The sequence below is a fragment of the Blennius ocellaris genome, assembly GCF_963422515.1.
Source record: "Blennius ocellaris genome assembly, chromosome: 5".
Classification (NCBI taxonomy): Eukaryota; Metazoa; Chordata; class Actinopteri; order Blenniiformes; family Blenniidae; genus Blennius; species Blennius ocellaris.
This window is the reverse complement of record NC_137654.1, coordinates 8541710-8560497: the sequence shown is the minus strand read 5'-3', so window position 1 is coordinate 8560497 and position 18788 is coordinate 8541710. Positions and strand designations below refer to the sequence as shown.

Here is an 18788-nt window from a genome sequence, read left to right as displayed (position 1 = left end):
GTGTGTGTGCACGTGTGTGTACAGTTCCAAGTTTCACCTCCAGTTGTGACCTGAAGGGCTGGTGATTGATGATACCCCGGTTTCGTCCTTGTTGTTGAGTTTTGTCGGATACTTCTGAAATATGCAAATTAGCCACACAGTGATGTGTTTTAATATAATGCGATCCAAACAGCTGCAGGCGGGGATTTCACCTCAGATGCTGTCCGGTCATCGACGGCACCAGGATGTTAGCAGGAGATACTTTAAGTAACTTCAGGCTACAAGACGGTCCAAAAAAAAAAAAGATTTACAAAGTTTCCAAGTTCTTCAAATGTTCATCCAATTATTAAGTTGGGAATTGGAAGCGCGGGGCAAACCTTACCCTCTCCGCCACATTTCTTTGAAGCTATTCTGAAGATTTTCCTCTTCCATTTCTTGCTGTTGGGCAGTTACAAAAAGCCGCGGGTAACTCGCCCATCCCGTGTTGTTTCCGAGGTGGCGGTCCGCGACTTACCTCCGGTAGACAGTGTAGGGTTTTTCTCGGTAGCACGCTGGCGCACAGCTCTGAAGTGTCAATTAGGGTTAAGAGTCTGGCTGGAGATAGAACAAAAGCCTATAGTGCCCATCCGTTGCCTCCGATGAATATTCATGGTTCAAGTGCTGCATTGTCCGATTCTGATGTTCTTTTTCCCGGTACGACACCCGGTGGGCGTGGCTTTGGCTCAGTGAGTGGAGTCAGGGTCACACACAATATGAACTACGGCAACTCTACATGGACAAACTACAATATGGGATGGCTGGATAGATAGATAGATAGATAGATAGATAGATAGATAGATAGATAGATAGACAGATAAGCTTTTCCCCAAGAATTCTAACTTCATCACTACCCCCAATATTATAATAGTGTGTATGCGTTTGGTAATATAATGAAAACAGTGACACACCTCTACATTATATCTGTCCATTTTTTTAAATTGTTACTTTTTGTACGTACATGATTATTTTCACTCTCTTGTGAAAATATGTTTAAAACTTATCAGCCAGTGCTTATCCTTCTGATATACAATAACAAACAGGGATCCGTGGCCCTTTTTATCATAATATCACATCATAAAGCTTCATTCTTCTCATTCATGTGGCCACAATATTTATTGTTCAGTCTTGGAGACCACTCAGTTTATTGTTTCACCTGCTTGAGATATGAAGTAGTGAGGCCAAGCAAGTTTATTTATATTGCAGATTTCATACAGGGGGCCATTCAAAGCCCTTTACACAGAAAGCCCCCCCAAAATCCAACAAGTAAAAATGCATAATCAAATAGGTTATGTTGAGGAAATGTGCTTGATGCTCAACAAACACTTGGGAAGTACTTGAAAGGAAAAAGTAAAATAAAGAGGGGCAAAAAAAAAAAAGACACTTCATAATAATCAGAGGAAAATCCACCAGACACGTTCAGCCTCTACACTCTCCTGAAGTTAGACCTTTAGTCACTCCTGAATTTGACCCAGACAGATCACTGCTGCTTCGGGACATTCGTGGCATCCTGCTCACCTCACACTGCCCCGTTAGCTTCCCACGAAGCTACGAGGCTAACTGTGAAAGCTAACGTTCGCTTCATATTGTGATGGGAGCAACTTGCAGCCAGCAATAATGCGAAACGTCATCACAGCCAATCATAATGTGATACGTCATGAGAAGGCGCGGGTGCAAGCCCCGCCCCGGACACATCTGGTACCCAGACCGGATCAAACCCCCTGGAAAATGATACGCAATTACAACCGCCGCTGGTTTGGGGGCGCCAGAGAGGAAGTAAAGAAGAAATATGATTGGTTCGAACCGAAAACGGAAGTCCCGCCGCTTTAGCCCATAGTTGGTAGGCTCAATCAGAATGTTGCCGGTTCAATTCCCCATTAATACCACACGTTGAAGTGTCCTTGAGCAAGAAACGGAACCCTAAAGTGCTTGTAGTGGATGGATAGTGTGCCTTGCATTGAAAAAGCAATGTCCCCAAGGGAATTAATAACGTACGATTAGTTAGTTAGGTAGTTAGTTAGTTAGTTATTGGTGCTGTGACCAGGCTTGTTATTTTTCTACATTCAACCAGGCCGTGTGATTTCCTCATCGACCTATCAAAGCCAGTGCAGCTGTGCTAACATAAGCTCGTCGACAGGACCCTCCCACACGGACAGGATTTTGCTCCATATGAACAGTAGAGTTCGTTGGCTGCCAGTCGCCACATCGCAAGTTTGTGCACTGGTTGAACTGCTTTTGGCAGGAAATAACACAAAACACCCCACCAGATAGTTTCTCTTCCTGTCGTGCTCTGACCGATTCCTCGAGCAATCACACTTTGATCCGTGTCCAAGTTGCCCGAGATCTTCGCTTCCAGTGCTTCATCTTGAAGAATTTACTGTGCACATGAAGACTAATATATCCTGACACTCTGCAGGTGCCAGTTGTCAAACTGCATTAATTCCCTTCGTGTGTTTGTGTGGGGACTTTATTGTTGTGAAGGGATTTCACTAATAATAGAAATAGACCCTTGACCTCCATCGGCGCCCCGGAGCGCCTTAATGTAGCTTTCCTACGCGTCCCAGAAACAGAATGGATCAATGCAGAGAAAAGGAATTCCCCCAGGAGGTTTGATAAAGTATGATTAGTTTAGTTAAGCACAGCGACACTCAAAAGGACATGATTAAAATTTTAAAAAAATGCCTTCGGTATTACAAAACACTTTCCCAAAGTTTGAGGCGCCCGATGAGCTTCGGCTCGGTACTTCAGTCTTGAAGCAACATGAACTCCACTCCCGCAGTCTGCAATCTATAATAAGTCTGAGTAAAAGTGTAACTTTTAAACCCAGGCTGTGTCAGGTTGTTCTGTTGCTGTCAGCAGTTATTGAGGTGTTGATATCGGACCAGTTGTTTATTTTTGTTTATTTTGTTCCAATTTATTCGTTGGGGCTGGAGAAGAGCGTGGCTTCTGGAGGATGTTTATTCTGGCCTGATGTGTTCATTAAGAAGCTGCCTCCGTGAAGTCGTCTGAATCCGTCAAAAGAAGGGCTCATTACGAGCTTGTTCTGCATCAGCTGCTCTGACCGAGTTTAGTTAACCATCGAGGCGCTGACCTTTTCTAGCTCTGACTGCTTCCACCATCTTCTCTGCCTCTCGTCTTTCTCTCTCTTCTTTTTTTTTTTTTCTACAATGGATCTCAGTCCCACCGCTCCTTCAGTTTCTCCCCTTTCACCCCTGGTGTGCTCTCTCTTCCTGACCTCTTTACACCCGGCGAAACGCAGTAGGTTCCATGATGCATTGCAGCTGCACGGGGAGGAGGAGGAGGGGGGGGGGGGGAGGGACCCGGCGCCGCGGTGCCGTTGCCTCGCCTCATTGATAATCATTAGCGGGCTGTTTTAGGCACGCGGCGTACAGGAGGCGAATATAGATATGCGGATCATCGCCGGCCTCCGTGCTGCTAATTAGGGGATGCATCACCATGATGAGCGAGTCGGTCAGACGCTCGTACGTTTCTGTGGAGTCGCGGCGCTGCGGCGAGAAGCGCCGACGCAGGCGGGAAGAGCAGGCGCCCACGCTCAAGAAAGCAGCGCCTCCTCCTCCTCCACCGCGGCCGCCTCCTCCCCTCTCTGATCCCTCACCCGCCAGGCTCTTCCCTCTCGTCCGCTCCGCTCCCCCGTCCCCTCAACAAGTCAATTAGCAGCCGCTCCGCGCCGTCTCTCGGCTACGGGTGTCAGACTTACAGCTGTCTCGCCATTGTTTCTGCTTTGCTGGAACTCGGGGCGGGTACACTCCTCAGAGCTGGCCAGCTCGGAGGCTTTGGAGACGGCGCTGGCACCGACCGAGCTTCCCTTCCTCCCTCTGGGTCCTTCTGGCGGGAGCAGTGCTACTGATAGACTCAACTATGTGTGTGTGTCTGTGTGTGTGTGTGTGTGTGTGTGTGCTGCCATGAATGTGTACGTACACGTTAATTATTCAAAGTGTATTAAAGCTTAAAGATGCATCTCCAGATGCCTCTCTGATCGTCGGCGTGTTTAATGGAGAGCGACAGATGAGACGAGAAGCGAAAGGTGGAGCGTCCACACTAATACAGAAGGGGAGAAGTGTGGCGGTGGCCTAGTTGTAAGAAGAAGCCAGCTTGCTGAACTCTCCGGAGGCCACATTTATGAATGTCTTTTCACAACACAGAAACCCGGGATAATAGTTTATTTCTGCTCTCGTTCAATCAGCATGCTAACTCTGGCATTGTATGCGCCATTGCTGAAATCTTGATCATATAAAACACCGTTCTTCTTTGAGAACTGGCGGAATGGTGACTGCAGCTTTTCAAAAAGAAGCTCAAAAATAAGATTAGAATCACTTACTTGGGTGTCAAGCATGTAAAATAACCACATGGATGTAAAATACAAGCCAAATGATGTTTTCTTGAAAGAAATCTGGTTAAAAATGACGTCACACTTTTTAAAACAGTGCGAGACTCAGGCCCTGTTTACAGGACAACCTTTCAAGTGGAAACATCCTTTTGACATTTTTGTTTCAGAATAGTTTGGCATTTACAAGGCATTGTTTTGAAAAAGATATCCATTTACACTGAAGTGTGAGAAATGCTGTGAACGACGTGGTTTTCATGTCGGCCCACCGGTTGGCGCTGTTGGACGTTTTTGTAATGAAACCACACACAAGCATTAACAATGGCGAGTGGACCGACATTCGTCTGGACAGACGATGAAGTTGGATTGATATAAGACTCATATACGTGCACAGTTGCAGCGCTTCAGGAACGTTGAGTTTTCGCCCATTTCCATGACGACGGATTTTGAGCATTCTTGAAAAATAGCAACTTGGGAGCCGTTTTCAAAAAGTCTGAGCACCAAAACACAACGAAGGTTTTCTGTTTTCACTTGAAAACGTCATGTAAACAATGCCTAATAAGTAGAATAGTAATAGAAAACACATTTTAAGGACATATTTACATAATGGTTTTTTTTTTACCTATTAATTCTATTTAGTGTCATAATGCTGATTTTAAAGTTCACATGCTTGACACACGGCAAGTTGTTGAAGGCCTTTGTGAAGCCTGAACATGATTGAACATGTTCTGAGTTTTTATGATGTAATAAAAAGAAACAAAATGACAGGGAACAAAAAAAAAGAAAATCACTTGAAATTGCACCATCCAAAAAGATTCAAAAGTGACAAATTTAAGACTTATAAGGACTAGCATAAACAGAAGGACCGGAATGATGCTTCAGATCTGCAACCAGTCAGGAGATGAAAGGATAGCAGGGAGTGGTGACGTGGCCCCGTGACTCACTGCATGTCTCTTTAGCATCTACTCAATAATTCCTTGTCATTTAGCTCCTGCTATCTGTCCTACTTTAACCCTTCCCAGAAGTCGGGCTGCTGAAAGTCACTTAATTGTGTCATAAGTGTACATTAGAGAACTTGTGTTTGCCTGCATAACAAATAGGAAAAAATTCAAATGCCACAGTTGATTAAGTCCCAGACAAGGATTTTTTTATTTACTTTTTTTTAAACCAATATCATTGTTTAATGCTTTCTGTTTGTTTCTCGCTGACACACGCACAGCGGGGCAGATTTGTTTGGTTTTTTGTTTGGTTTTTTTGCGATGAACTGGGACTAATGGAGCAGAAATATCAAGTGAAAGCCACATGTTTTGCGTCTGGCGGTCCAAACTGTGCCTTCCTGTGTTGTTTTTCTTGTCTGACCTTACGTCTCCCTCATGCCAAAAGGCTTAATGAAGCTCACTGCAATGCGGCTCTGAAGGCACACAAGTAATCACATGTGGGAAATTGGTTTTGAAAGAGTTTTGATGGCGCTCGCTGTCTCACTGGGTAAATTTAATGGCCATCAAACTGTTGAATGGTGCACTGAGGAGGAGAAGGAGAGCAAATTAACAAGGGTATAAGTTCTCCTCAGTCCATTGTGCCGCGCTAACCGGCGTGATTTGGCAATATTTTCGAACAACCTTTAAGTGGGATGCGTCCGTGTTTGTTCAAAGTGCGCCACAGCGCTTGTAGCGTATTGTACAGTAAGTCCTCCATTTTGATTTCTTTTTATCACTTGGGTTGAATTGGTTTTCACATTTAAAGGAGTCATATGAGCCAAAATTCACTTTCTAATGGTTTTGCAACAGTAATAATCGTCCCCATACCTGGAATGGTGACCCAGAAGTGATTAAAATGTCATCCCTCTCCCTGGCTTGTTTCAGTTTTTAAAAAGTGTGTTGCTCCAACCAGCCAATCAGAAATCAAACCCTATATAGTGTAATCGGGGGTTTAGCCAATCACAATCAAAGTAGACCCTTTGACTCCTCCCACAATCAGGCAGCTCTGCTCTGGCACATGGCACCATAAAAAGAAGTACTTCCTCCTCTTCCCATAGATGGGCATGTGTGGGCGGAGCCAGTCCAGCTCACATAGACACAGCAGATTCTGAATGCAGCTCCTATGATCCAATATTCTAATGTCTGGAAATCAATCAAAAGCTGGATTTGGGCCAACAAAGCTCATATAGAATGCGCTTGGACCAACGAGACCTTGTGAAAGTTTTGCAAAGCTGGATAATATGACTCATTTAACAGATTTCCTCAAAAATCTTCAAAGGTTTTTGAGGAATACTTTTGAAAAAAAATATCTGCAAAAGAAATTTGCAGAAAATAAAAACCACTGGGGACAATCTTGGACTTAAATAGATAATCGCACCCAAGACTGCAAACGCCCAAGTCGTTCAACATGCAGATCGATGCAGATTTTATTCTATGTTACATGTAAGATTAGAAGCTTCCTTCAATTGAAAAAATAAGTGCTAACAGCCTGGATGCTTGTCTAACACTTTCAGTCACGGTGTGTCACAGAACCATCGGCTTTGTTCTTTTGGCACTTCGTATTGGTAGAATGGAGAGAGGGGAAAAAAATCACTCTCTGAAGTCTCTCATGCAAGTAAAATGAAGAAATCCCACACTGATTGAGCCGTAATGAAGCTGAGGTCTTGCTTATGTACATATATTTACTCAACTTTAAATATTTCACTTTATAAGAGAATCCTCTGTCTTCGTTTTTACCGCTTCTGTCGTCTCCGCTGCAAATCCCCCAACAGGGCTGCGAGGAGTGGGTGGACACTCCAAAAGGCTTCCAGCGCGGTTCAAAGTGCTTTTCATTGAACAAGAAGAGCTCCGACTCTGGTGGGATGGGGGTGCCTGCCCTCCTTCCACCTGAGACTACGGCTGAGGAACTCGCTTCATTTGAGCAAAACAGATGAAAAAGTTTTCTCGTCGAAACGGAGCGCAGGAGATGAGTCAGGGATCTCGAATAAAAGATGAAAACGGGGTCTCTCGCAAAGAGGAGCGATTGCTTTCAAAAGTTTCCTGGCCCTGGTGAATTTGCATGCCAGATACGGTGGCATCCTTTTGATGTGGAGTTCGGGTGGTTGTGCATTGTTTAAGATTATTTTCTTCCTCGTGTCCCGAGATTAATGACGGGGAAACGTACGAGATCAGAAGGAAGGCTGCGTTTATCATTGGGCTTTTTCCACTGACATTGAAAGGTTGGATGACACTTAGTTGGGTCACAGAAATCGCTTATTATTCACTGGGTCATGGTCTAAAATGGGCTGAGAGTCTGTTTTTGGTTGGTTCCCCAGGAGCTCTTTGTCATTTTCCACTCACAAGATTCAAATTTTGATCCTGCGGGCTGGAAGATGGAGAGAGAGAGAGAGAGAGAGAGAGAGAGAGTGAGCGAGAGAGAGAGAGAGAGAGAGAGGGGGGGTAGAGAGGGGGGGGAGAGAGAGGGGGGGAGAGAGAGAGAGAGAGAGAGAGAGAGAGAGAGAGAGAGAGATCGCAACATGGGACTCTGCTTAGTGAGGCCATCCTAAATAGTTTCTTGTTATCTGCCATGTATCCACTGTGTCACCCTCAGAAATACCCCCCCCCACCCCCCCCCCCCCCCCCACACACACACACACACTCGCATAAATGGAGTGTGTATCTTTCGAGGCTCCTATCGATCCACCGACTGATGCTTATCGTCTACATCCTCCTCTTTGACCATCCCGACCTGATAGCAAGCAGATACACACTATCGCGGCCGGTCATCAGCGATAGCAGGCAGGGCCCCACTTTTCTAATGGAGACATGTGATGAAGAGCTCTGTACAGTCGGTGGAGTGGAGGGCTTTTCCCAGGAGACACGCTGTCTTTTCTGTCGCTTGAATCTTTGTCTGGACGTTAACAATGGTCCAAATCTGTCTGAGACTTCATGATTCCTACAAGAAAATGGCCAGAATTGAAACTGAACGGATTGTTTTTAAATGCATTGTTAATTGTTTATTTTTATTTAGATATTACTTTTATTAAACTGTTGCTTTTGCCAGTATTCTGAATCCATCTGTTGATTCTAACCAGTCCCCCCCCCCTTGGATTTTATTGAGCGAAACCATTTTTTAGCTCCCTCAATTAAAGGTGACTTCATGTCGCGATCTCTCATCTGTACCTTAAGTCCTTTTTTCTACTACAAGCTCTATAACTTCTACTAGAATAAAAATGCTTCTTCTAAGTCACATATTGCTATAATTTAGCAACAAAAAGCATTTAGGCTCATCACTTTTCAAAATTCTACAGATGTGGAAGGTAACACCGTTTAAGTTCGTGAGTTAAAGAACAGCCTCGGCCCTGTTTTCCAACACTCACATTCAACACTATAGATTTGACCTAAACTGGAGTTTAGAGCCGACGTTCGAACTGTGAGGCTGAAACGGAACAACTGTGAATCAAGTGAAATTGCAGTTTAGTGTCACTGACAAGTCTGGAGCACTCTTGGCTGGGAACAATGGCTAACATCAGGGAGCGGCGAACAGAAGGTCAATACCGGGGCGATAAAAAGACATTTGTCTTTTCGCCTTTTCTTGGAAATATTGCTCGTAATAAAAAAATAGTATTTTTCTCATAAGAAGTGATTTTAGTTTTACATAATGAAAGTGCTTCATCTCACTACCTTGTGGTGCTCCCTGACCATCATATTCTGCAGTCGTAGTTAGAAGTTTCAATATAAAATAACACATGGTGAACTATCTTCTTCGCAATAAACTGCAGACTGCCACATTTGGATGCGTCTTGGCAGACATACTGAAGCATTTAGCTACTAAAACGACTGGTACTTCCCCCAGGACTTGGTGAAGGCCTGAAAAAAAAAAAAAAACAGAGCTAAAAGAAAGGAAGTATTACATCTACATTCATCAGATGAACAGAATTATCACGAGAATTTCCAGAGTGGCTACTTCATGTGTAAAAAGAATTTTTCATGCAGAATATTCCACTGTCGGCATGAAAGAGTAGAGTAATCTAATAAAACTAAGTGTACTTAACTCCATCCCTCTGCTTCTGGGGCTACCTTAAGGAAGAACAGAAACATATTCTACCAGGATTTATGCAGTACTTCAAAGCTTCATTAGCTAAATACTCTACTTTGTGACTTCAGGGACGAGGTTTTTTTTTGCCCCACAGAAGGCAGCAGAAGAGGACTCCCCTTTTTTCTTTATTGTGAACTTAAATGAAAGTATGAAGAAAAAAAAATACAGAAATGAAGCCTCAATAAAGTGCCACAGCTTTAGAAGCAATATTGTTGACTTACACTCTTAAAAATATGTGAAAAATACAGAAGCATGGACATGGACTAACGTAAGATGGGTTAGCTCCAGCTCCTTTGTGCCTGCAGTGCCACTTTGTACCACCAGGTGGTGTAGTGAGTAGCTGGACTAGAACGACCATAGGTGCTGATATTTTGGATTCAGATATTTGCGATCCCGACCATTCAAATGGTGGGCAGTGATTTCCTAGAAGCGAGATGAGTTGCTTTGGGAACAGACGTTCACGGGTTTGAATTCCACAGTGGACCGGTCACCACTGTGGATCCTCGAGCAAGACCCTTGACCCCCCCCCCCATCAGCTCCCCCGAGAGCGCCGTCACGTGTCTGCCACCACATCCGACAAATAAAATGGGTTAATGTGCTAAAAGGAATTTCCCAACGGGATTAATAAAGTACGTTGGTTCAGTTAGTAAAAAGCATAACATATTAACAGCCATGGTGAAGACAGGCTGGAGGCTACACTCGATAACAATAGTGTCTTAACTTTCACGCCATGAACTTTAAAAAAAGAAAAAAAAAAGCTGTTTTTTCAAATAGCAGAAACTGTGTTCCATGTTCTCATGATTGCCCCCATTTCCTCGACAATGCACACGTTATATTTTATTATTCCACTTGCATTATGGCCCACAAGAGAACCACAGCGCGGCTGCAGCAGTGATAGAAATCAGTTTACGTCTGGCCTTCAGTTGACCTCTCCCGCTTGTGTTTTTATATAAAAAGATCCACGGCGTTCAGTACATTGGCATCCTCTCGGGAGGGCGTCTCATCGCGCGGCGCACTCCCCAAGCACATCAAGAAAGAGCGGGATGCGGCGATGTATGCATCGATAAAGCTTTATTTTTTCTTTCTCCCCATCTCTCCATTTTGACTCGTTCTTATTTGCTGCGAGCCCGTAAAAGTCAGATAAAATAAAAGTAGTTAATGAAGTGCCAGAGACGCAGACAATGGAGAGGGAGGCGGTATTTGAGTGGGAGAACATATTTGAGGAAATCTACATCTACTGTGGCTTAAATCACGTCTGTCTGCAGATTGAATGGAGAAGTCTGTTGGGATTTCTCCCATGAGCCGGTGCACATCTGGCGCGCGGGTGTGTTACTTTGTGTAAAGCTTATTCTCTAAGGGCGCTAACTGTATTACCATTGAGGAGTGAGACATTGCTTAACACATGACTCTTCCACCGTCTCTCCTGGGAGATGTGGTCATCATATCAGGTCTTTTTTCTTTTTTTTCTTCCTTTATTGTGAGAGAAAAGAGAGAGAGAGAGACTTGGTCGATGGGGTCTCGCCCCCTCCTTTCAGAAACGCTTCATTGGTCTGTAACGCTAATCCATCGGGACCCTCTACACTGTGTTGACCCCCCCTCCCTCCCCATTGACGCGCGCACACATAGACAAACACACGCAGACGCCCTCATCCATCATACTCAGAGGTTGTCGGCGAGGCGGCCTCATCGGTGGCTGCCGGCGGCCAATCGGACCACGCGCCTCTGACATCACCGGAGGGTGCGGTATCTCGGAGTGGGTGAGAGTGAAATGAAATATACACTACTTCCGAGGCGAAATATAAGTTAAATGTCATGTTAGTGTCTTTCTTTCATCCGTCGCATAAATAAGCTCACTTCTTTGTTTGTTTGTTTGTTTGTTTTGACCTGTCCCCAACATACCTGGCTAATTAAACTTGCTTTAATCAGACTACCTTTGTCTGCACAACATCTCCAGGCCGGTTTCTTTGTGGCACGCTGGCCTCTGTTTGGATGGCCTGCTTGCCGTACGGTCCCGAAAAAAAAAAAAAAAAACCCTCTCCCAGCAGCCAGTGAAGAGTGAAGACGACGGAAGCAGAGATCCAAAAGGGAAGGAGCGAGTGGAAAGAGAGAAAGACTCGATAGGAAGGCGCAGCAGAGCAGCGTCTCAGGCAGCTGGAGTTCATGACCGCAGGCAAGGCGGTGGTTAAATAAACCACAGAGCAGGTAGGGAGCAGCCGGCGAGGGGAGAGAGGATCAGAGAGGAGGGAAGGAGACGGAGGCTGGGAGAGGTGGGAGCCAGATTGGTAGGAACACTCGTCTGTCACTGAGGGAAATAAATATGACCAAGGATCCAGCAAATGTGTGTAGACTGTTGCATTTTTCATTAAGCCGGTGTTGAGGCGCTCATTCAAAGCAAAACCCGGAGAACACCGACAACTCTCGACAACGCTCAGCATCTGTGGTCCTGGTTCAAGCCTGAGTGTCGACTCACTCACAGCCGCCAGAATACAGAATTAATTCCTCATAAACATACAGAACTCTGTGATTTTGTCCATGTTCTGGAAAGTAAATAAATGAATAATTGCTCGAGTTTGGTTTTAAGATAACATAAATGTAACCCTTTGCTGTTTCTGAAGAGATGTAATGGTCAAGTCGGGTATTTTAAATGGTGTTGAAGGTAATTAAAGAGATGTAGAGGTTTGATAGATGAATGGAGACTTTCATGCGTCACCACATCCAGTCTGTTAATTGAAAACTCAGGTAGCAGCAGTTACCTGGGGGAGTAATTGAATCTTACTACGGTTCTTTTTTGAGGAGCTGCTGCATTATCTATGTTTTTCACAAGTCACAATGCCCTGAATGTTTTTTTTTTTTTTTTCATTCGTGTCCTTGTTATTATTATTATTTAACGATTAGAAGTCAGACAGCATACACTCCCTGCTTCTCAGTTATATTCATAACAGCAAGTATTGGAGAGCAGTCATTACAGATATAGTTTTTGAATTGATTACAATAATATATTCTACAACTGTTGGTCCAGGCCATCTGAAACCAGTCAAAAATGGTAACATAATATTTCTCTTTGAAGTCTTTGGTAATTAAAGGACGATCAATTTCATACTGAAATACTTGGCTCCCCATTACTGGAGTGGCTCGAAGTGCTGATTTTGCAATCTTTGGCATCATTGTGATTCTTCCAGATAAATGGAGGGTCCCACTAAGTGGAGTGTGAGTGTTTTTAAACCCTGTAGATTAAAAAAAAGAATCACATTTGTTGTTAAGTGTGGCTGGATGTAAACAGTATAATTATCCACCTGGTACGACTGCTTATAGCCAAAATAATCTCATTAATTGAGTATGCAGAGTCAAATAAACATGAATTTTGCATGTATTATTAGTTTCGCAAACCAAATCAGTATGCAAGCTGACAGGAAAGTAAACATTTGGCTATAATGCTTTCTTTGATATTTGAGATGAACAGTGTGCAGGCCTCTTGATGCTGGAGGCAGCTGCCAGACACCCCGGGAGAGATTTCACACTGGCAGTATAGAAGAGGAACTTCGACTAATTTTTTATTTTTTTTATTTCATTTTATTTTTTTTTTCTGAAGGCTTACCTTTGCACCTTTGATCACAGTATCTGTGAATGTGGCCCCGAGGCTACTGTAAAACACTCCACAGGCCTAAGCACAAGCTTACTGCACAGTGCCAGAGGGTAGATTTAGCTTGAGTGGAAGATGGAGGAGTGTGTGTGTGTGTGTGTTAGTGTGTGTGTGTGTGTGTGTGTGTGTGTGTGTGTGTGTGTGTGTGTGTGTGTGTGTGTGTGTGTGTGTGTGTGTGTGTGTGTGTGTGTGTGTGTGTGTGTGTGTGTGTGTGTGTGTGTGTGTGTGTGTGTGTGTGTGTGTGTGTGTCAGTTTGTTACTGGTATTTTGGGCAGTTCTATCTTGATGGAACATAGTCTGTGTTTCCGTGTCTGTATTACTCGTGTGGGAATTAGTTGAGATCGGAGCGGTGTTTATGACTCCCATGTTGCCGAGCTCCACCCCTGCCTGGCTCTGTTGGGAACTTGACCTCTCCGACTCTCATCCACCAGTTTAATAAACGAGTGGATGACTCCCAAGACCTTGCCTCGCCTCCTCATCTCCTCCTCTCCCCTGTCTCGCTTCAGCTCGCTAACCCTTTCTTAGCTGGCAGTTTATCGCTGCACAGCTCCTCCGTCGGCGGCCGTCCGTGTGCAGCCGCAGTAAATTCACAGGGAAAACTATTTGTTTTTTTGTGATGAAAACCACACACTTGTGTGTGCAGAAGACAACACGTTATAAACATTAACGATGGCAAGTACACGGACATCCGTATGGACAGAGGACGGAGTCGGAATGCTATTCGGGGGCGTCTCAATTACATAAGGAGAATATGGACTGGGATTCATGCCCCTCTGGAGGCCGCCATTATTGTTATTGACCATCTACTGAGCATGTGCAGAAGCACTGTTTACTACAGTACATAAAAACTGTGTGTGTGTGTGTGTGTGTGTGTGTGTGTGTGTGTGTGTGTGTGTGTGTGTGTGTGTGTGTGTGTGTGTGTGTGTGTGTGTGTGTGTGTGTGTGTGTGTGTGTGTGTGTGTGTGTGTGTGTGTACACACACATATATAACACTATATTTGAGAAGAAAATTACATAAAATACATGAAATGATCTGTCTGTAATTTTATTTGATAGGAAATTTTGGAAAAAAAAGATTTCTAAATCGAGATTTGAAATTATAGAAATGACTGAAAATAAGTGAATCACTTTTAAAAGAAGCCAAATTATCTGTCATGTCTAAAAATAGGATTTTCAGTCTTACAGTGTGTGGCTGTGGTGCACATCTGCAACAGCAGAGCTTCACAAAAATTGGATTATTCCCCCCCCCCGTTTCCATGGAAACAGAGTCGAAGCGTTGTCAAAAAGTTGTGCTGTCACCTGTTTCCACGGAGACGGAGCATTTTCAAAACGTTCCACCCCAGGAGCTGCAAACAATGAAATATTTGCGTTTCACTTCCACGTGGCGACAACGTGTTAATATGACGGTGACGTTAACTGAACCAGGTTTCAAATATAATCAATAAATCAAACTCCTAAAGATCATTTGTGCGAGCGGGCCGAGCTGCTCTTTCAAGAAGCTCTATCTCAGATGGAACTGCTTGTAAATATTACACATATTGTCGTTTAAATAAGAGACATTTTGCTCTCAGGCAGTGTGACTGCTAATTTAATGAGTCATTACTCACCGAAAAGCTGAACCAAGCTTTTCTTTTTGTTTGCTTTACAAGTGTATCCAAGCAAAAACAACATCGAAGGGTTGTAATCCACACCACTACAAGGGAGAGAGAGACGATGCTAAGAATGTAGAGATCCGGTGTTGGCGACGTGAAGAAAGGGGAGGGCAGAGTAAGAGAGGGATCAGAGAAATCCCCCAGGTAGAGAGATTGTTGCGTCTCATTGTGGAGAACTGCTCCGCTATCTGATGCAGACTCAGCTCTGACACCTGTCACCACTGCTAATGAAACAGCTCCCACAATTCTCTGCTCCCCAATCCTTTGTTCAGTGTGTGTGTTCAGTGTGTGTGTGTGTGTGTGTGTGTGTGTGTGTGTGTGTGTGTGTGTGTGTGTGTGTGTGTGTGTGTGTGTGTGTGTGTGTGTGTGTGTGTGTGTGTTCCTTTCCTTTCCCCCTCCTCTTTATGTGTTTGCGCAATTGGTGTCTTTGTACTATAAATGTCGACCCGAGGTGGGGGGTGCTTTTGTATGTGTGCCGAGGCGTACATGTGTGTTTGTGTGTGTGTGTGTGTGTGTGTTATCATGTTTCTCAGCAGAGTGTCGCGCTGCGCTTTTTATTCCGACTGTGATGTACCAGTTAGGAGAAACAGACCTGAGGATAGCGCGTGCTGCTGAAGCAACGGGGAGCGGAGAGGCACAGATGCGGAGTGGTGTCAACTTGTGTGTGTGTGTGTGTGTGTGTGTGTGTGTGTGTGTGTGTGTGTGTGTGTGTGTGTGTGTGTGTGTGTGTGTGTGTGTGTGTGTGTGTGTGTGTGTGTGTGTGTGTGTGTGTGTGTGTGTGTGTGTGTGTGTGTGTGTGTAAATACCACACACTACAAGGGCGGGTGTCTAATTGTTGCTTCTAATGTTGAAACCGAGTGACATTTGGGTCTAAGATCTATGAATATGTTTAAGGACCGTTTTGTTGACGGTATTCCCGACGAGGCGAAGCTTTCATGTGACTGGACCAAGATGTGTTACTGTATGAGGCAAGGGTGTCAAACATAAGGCCCCAAGCGAGCATTATAGCCCGCTTGGGGTGAGTTCAGGGTGAGTTTGTAAAAACATGCAGGATGCTACAGCGACAGGAGACGTTTTTGAGACATTTGACTGTATTTTGCAGCAGAAAGTATGATTAAAATTGGCTTTATGCTGAAATTCCAGTTGTTTTTTTCTGAGTCATTGTTTGGTTACTCTTAGTAATGACAAAAAAAGTGACATTAAGTTTGTAACAAACAATCATGTAAATAAGACCGACACCAAAACCAGTGTCGGGGATCGGTCTGATACTGCAAGGAGTATTTGTACTCGTACTTGGAAAAAGATCCCCGACACGTACTACATGACGTCACGCGTTGGTAACGTGGCCCGTAGGTACACAAGAGAGCATGAGTGAAATCAAGAGAATGAGAAATGTGAGAAAGATTGTAAACAGTTTTGTCAAAAGACGGTTTCAGAATAAGTGGCTTCCCTGTTAATTGGCGACAGACTTCATTTAGCATCCGTCCTTGCTGCTCGTAACATGAGATGTTAAAATAAGACTCACAAAAGGTACGACACTTCGTTATCTTTGATTAACTGAATTCCGGTTAAACGCCGTTCGCCGGAACGACTACAGATTTTCTAATATCGGCTGTTTTTAGCTGCAACAAGGGACGCTAAAGATACTTGGTCACTGGATCTCGCTCCAGCTGTGCTACATGCTACATGCTAAGGAGTTAAAAAAAAAAAAGAAAAGTTCCCATTGTCTACCGTCTTTGAGAAATGCCTTTTTTAAAACGTGAGCCGCCCATTCACTGAAGAGTAGATCAAAGTGATTCTTCTGACCTTGACATGAGTTCCAAATGTTCCCCTCTGTGCCGTTTTACCCGGCGTTCTCCCAGACGGTGCCGGTACAGTCGTCACCTCTGGCTACGGCAGTGTGCTGCGTTACTGTGCACGGATCAGAAGAGTGTCTCGGCCCACCCCACCCCACCCCACCCTCCCTCCACCCCCACCCCCACCCACCCGCTTCCTCGCTGCCGTTCCCAGGCCAATCTTCAAGTCATTACTGGCGTTCCATTAGGCGCCGCCTCGGCACAGAGGCGGGCCCGTATCGAGACGAGCCCGTTAAGTGCGAAGCTGCTAGTTTGGCTCAACTTTAGCTATTCAACACCCCCCCCCCTCCACCCCAATGAAACATTGCGAAGCTCCCACTGATTCATCGCTGCGAGCTGCCGCACTTCCTGTCCTAATAGGAAAATTATAGTTTGCCTGATGGCGCTTTAAGTGGAATGTGATTTAATTTCACAACTCCAGCTAAGTATTTGTATGGCTCTCGCGATTGTTTGCCTGCATCTTCGGATGAATACCAAACATGTTGGTGGATGGGACCGGTTCAGTGGTAATTACACGTCTGATGATATTGCAAATGCACGTTTTCCCACTTAAACCGCCGACAATGATTTGACTATTATTCAGACTTTTCCACGAGAGGCATTTAAACAAGCTACATATGATTGGGTAAATCACCACTATAGCATTGAATGAGGACGGCACTTAAATCAAGCATTCCCAGGAAAACAATTGCAATTTTTTTTTGTCCCCCCTTTCTTTGTTCTGGAATGAGGCACTTAATGTGCTTTTTATGTGAATAAAGCCCAACAATCCAGCGTAGCAGTGGTGTACAAGTTACAGCATTACAGTTTTGTCTGTAAAAAAAAGACGAGAGATTTTACTTTATTTTAGGAGTAACTGAAAATAACTGCTTAGTTACTTGAGAGAGTACGTTTCGTTACGTTCGGCTGAAGGTTTCTTCTTGCCTCAGAAGTTGCATTCTTTACTTTATCAATCAGCTGCAGGAAGATGCTTGTCGAAGCCGTTTGTATATTATCACTGAGACATAGAGGGAAAAAAAAGGAAAAAAAGAAGCTTGTGAAATAAAAAGAGAAGCAATCGTGACATTAATCTGGAGCGACATCTGCCACATATTGTCCTCATATTTACTGAAGGTAGAAAACTCTTTGGGGCCCATTAATATGGCACCAAGCTACCGCGCTAGCCAGGTTTTTATCGATTGAAAGGCAGGCGAGACGGCGTCCAGTGGAAGCACTGACCCCCTCGGTCGTCCCCCCCCCCCCCCCCCCCCCTCCTCTCTAATCCGTGAGGGAACACGGACGACACTAATTCTTACCACCCTGTACTGTAAAATTGCTCCAGCCTAAGAGACACTGCCTCAGGCTCTCAATTTTGTCCATGCAGGAAGAATTACAACATCCTTTGGTGGGTTTTTTTTTTTTTTTTTAAGGTTTAACAAAAAAAAAAAAAAAACATGCCTAATATCCATAAAAAGCTCATTAATATGGAGAAAGGGCTGATTCCAAAATGGCATGCACTCTTTGAGACTGCCACATTCAATATTCAGTTGTACAGAAGGAAGGGGAGACGAGCTGATCCTTCAGGGCGTTGATCATTTTGTAACGAGGTTTTTAGCCTGATGGGTTTCAGACGTGCAACGGAAATGATTCTTATCACACACATCAGGACATGGAGATGGACAAATGACCAAGAATCCCATAAAGTGTTGCAGGAATCATTCCTTAAATGAATACATTAGAGTTGTAGATTATTCCAAGGCCAGTTTTCAGGTATAGACATAAAATAAGTCCACTTATAGTTTCAGAGTCTTTGGGTTACGTCTTGGGTTTGATCGCTGGGCGTCCAGGTGTAGCGGGAAGCCGCTGGAGGTTCATGTCCGCAAAGACAAACCAAACGGGACGTTTCAAGTGGAAACGTATCGTTTTTGCGTTTTTGTTTCAGGAAAGTTTGGAAAACGTTTTGAAAACGATGTCTGTTTACACCGAAATGGCAAAAACGCTGACAATTATGTCGTTTTCATGTACTAGTGGGTGCTGTTGTTGTTTGCAGAGAACAAAAAGTGAGTACACAAACATCCGTATGGACAGACGGTGAAGTTAGATTGTTGTTCCTGGTGACTCTCAGAACTATTATCCCAGGAGAATATGGACTATGAATCATGTGTAATCATTTTCTCAACACTGCCAATGATCAACCACGGCTTTTACTACCTCTCTGCATAAGTCCACCAGTTGTCAATTCAGCC

General features: G+C 44.2%; 1 protein-coding gene across 2 annotated transcripts in view; it reads left to right on the top strand.

Annotated features, from left to right (window-relative positions):
- Window positions 1-18788, top strand: part of LOC308130274 (plexin-A1-like) — a 137869-nt gene that overhangs the window by 21984 nt on the left and 97097 nt on the right. The gene's annotated exons all lie outside the window — the stretch shown is intronic.